A 3,390-nucleotide genomic window follows, 5' to 3' on the forward strand; every position below is an offset into this window, starting at 1 on the left:
ACAAGTTAAAACACCACAAAGCTCATGTTCTTACTGAGGTTTAGCTGTTTTTACTGGATAAAGGCACCCCAGTTTGCTGTAAGCCTTTGTTTTAATTTCCAGAGTAGTTTTTTTTTTAAGTTGAATTTGACAAATTTTTTGGAAGGGAGGATTTTCAGAGGTCCATACTCTGCTATTCTTGCTGGTATGCTGTCCCATTGAAGTATACATTTGTCTAAATACAAATGCCACACTCTCTTGAACACTGTATTATTATAGTAAATCTTAAAATCAGGTAGTGTGAGTATTCCAACTTGGTTCTTATTTTTTAGATTGTCGTGGCTCTTCTAGGTCATTTGTATTTACATATAAGCTTTAGATATTACTGGCCAATGTTTATCCAATGAGTCTGCTGTGGTTTTTTATTGGGATTCTCTAAATCTATAAATAAATTTTGGGAAAAGTGACATTAAAAATTATTGAGTCTTCTAATTCATGAACATGATGTATCTTTCCATTTATTTAGGGCTTCTCTAATTTTTCTCAATACTGTAGTTTTCAGTGTAGTCTTCACATATTTTGTGAAATATATCACTAAATATTTTTGATATAATTATAAATGGTATTATATTTTTAGTATAATAGTTCATTTGTTAGTATATAGAACTGCAATTGATTTTTTATATTGAGATTGCTAAACTCATATAATACTTTGAATACCGTTTTTCTAAATTCATTAGTGTTTTATATATGTACAATCATGTCACATCATGAATATAATAGTTTTATTGTTTGCTTTTGACTCATGTGCATTTGACTTCTTTTTCTGGATTTATTAAACCAGTGAGCACCTCCAAAACAAAGTAAAATGGAAAAAGCAAGAGCAGACATTCCTGTCTTGCTCTAGATCTTAGGAGTGAAGCATTCTGTCTTTTATCACTAAGAATGATGTTAGATATATCGGCTGAAGGATATTCCCTTCCATTCCTAGTCTGTTGAGATTTTTTTCAATCATAAATGAATATTAAATTTTCTCAAACGCTTTTTCTGCCTCTATTGAGATGATCAAATGGTTTTCTTTTAAAATCTGTTAATGTGGTGAATTGCACTGATTTTTCATGTGTAGTAAACTAATCTTGCATCCCTGGTATAAAACCTACTTGGTAATGATATGTTCTCAATGACATTACTAGATTTTATTTGCTAAATTTTTTATAGCAATTTTTGTGTGTGATTCTGAAGGATGTTAGTCTGCAATTTTCTTTTCTTGTAATATCTTTGTATGGTTTTGGTATCAGGACAGCCCTGGCTGCACTTCACAGAATGAATTGAAAACTGTTTCCCCCTCTTTTATTTTCGTGAAGTGTTTGTATAGAGTTGGTACTATTCTTGTTCAAAATATTTGATAGAATTCACCAGTGAAGCCCTCTAGGCCTAGAGCTTTCCTAATAAGAATTTTTTTTAATAGACTTTTTATTTTAGAATTATTTTAGATTTACAGAAAATCTATGAAGATAGGACATTGAGTTTCCACATACTCCATATTCAATTTCTCTTATTTTGCATTGATGTGATACATTTGTCACAACTATTAGCTGATATTGACACATTATTATTAACTAAAGTCCATGTGTTATCCATATTTCCTAAATTTTTACCTAAGGTCCTTTTTTTGTTCCATGATCTCACCTAGGACACCACATTACCTCTAGTCATCATGTTACTTTAGGATATTTTTGGCTGTGAATGTTTTCAGACTTTCCTTGTTTTTGATGACTTTGATGGTTTTGAGTACTTGTTAGCTATTTTGTAGACTGTCCCTTAGTTGGGGTTTGTTTGATGTTTTCTCGCGATTACTCTGTGGTGATGAGCTCTTGGGAGAAAGACCACAGAGGTGAATACCCTTTTCATCACATTATATCAAAGTTATATGCTACTACCATAACTTATCGCTATAGATTCTAACTTTCATCACCTAGATAAGATAGTGTTTTTCAAATTCCTTCACTGTAAATTTACTCTTGTCTTGAGGTTTCAACTATAAATTTAACTTCACTGAGAGGTATAGGGCTATAGATAACTTATTTCTTCTTAAGTGAGGTTTGTGGTTTTCAAGGGCTTTGCCTATTTAATTTGTTGAATTTATTGACATAAATTGTTTATACTATTCCCTTATATTCTCTTAATATTTGTAGGCTCTGGAATAGTACTCATCTCTCATTTATTAGAAATTTATGTCTTTTCTATTTTTAATTTTTTCTTTATATTTTCTTATCTTTTGATGTCTTATTATTTATCAGTCTGTCTGGGAGATTAATAAATTTTATGAATCTCCTCACAGAATCAGCTTTTGGTTTCATTGATTAGTTTCTATTGTTATATTTTCTATTTGATTTCTTTTTTATCTTTATTATTTTCTTTTTTCTGCATACTTTGGCCTTGATTTGCTCTTCTTTTTATACTTTGTTCAGGAGGAAGCCTAATTCATTGATTTTTGGAACTGTATACCTATATCATATAAGCATATAATGCTATAAATTTCCCTCTAAGCACTGCTTTTGCTGAAACCAACAAATTTATATTTTTTTATTCAAATATTTTCCAATTTTCCTTGTGGTTTCTTCTTTGACCCATGGATTATTTAGAAGTAGCTTGTTGAATTTCCAAATATTTCTGTCTTCTTCATTCCTTTGTAACGATCCAAATTTCCATCTGGCATCACTTTCTTCTCCCTGAATAATTACTTTCCCCTAATATTTCTTATGGTGCAGGTTTGCTGATGGCAAGTAGCTCAGCTTTTGTTTATCTGAAAAAGTTTTGTTTCTATTTTACTTTTGAAAGCTATTTTTCCTGGGTATGAAATTCTAGATTGACAGTTTCTTTTTTCAGTAATTTAAATATGTCATTCCATTGTCACTTGGCTTATATAATTTTTCACAAGAATTCTTCTGACTTTCTTATCTTTGTTTCTCTGTGTCTTTTTCTTTTGGCTGCCTGCAAAAATTTCCCTGTGTTTCAACATTTGATTATGATGTGCCTTGATGTAGTTTTCTTTATATTTCTTTTGCTTGGGTTTTGTTGAAATTCTTGAATCTGTTGTTTATAGTTTTCATCAAATTTGGAAAAATTTTGGCCATTTTTTCTTTTTTCCCCCCCTCTGTTTCTCCATTTTTCTGGAAACCCAGTTACATGTTTATCACACTGCTAGATATGTTTCACACATCACTGATATACTCTGTTTCTTTCTTCCAAACTTTTTTCTCTCTGTACTGAATTTTGAAGACTTTCCATTGCTATGTCATTACATTCACCAGTATTTCCTTCTGCTATATCTAACTGACTTTTAATTCTAGTGTATATTTTGTTCCAGATATTCAGATATTGTACTCTCCTTTAGAAGTTTCATTCAGG

Source organism: Rhinolophus sinicus, linkage group LG12 (assembly GCF_036562045.2).
Source record: "Rhinolophus sinicus isolate RSC01 linkage group LG12, ASM3656204v1, whole genome shotgun sequence".
Taxonomy (NCBI): Eukaryota; Metazoa; Chordata; class Mammalia; order Chiroptera; family Rhinolophidae; genus Rhinolophus; species Rhinolophus sinicus.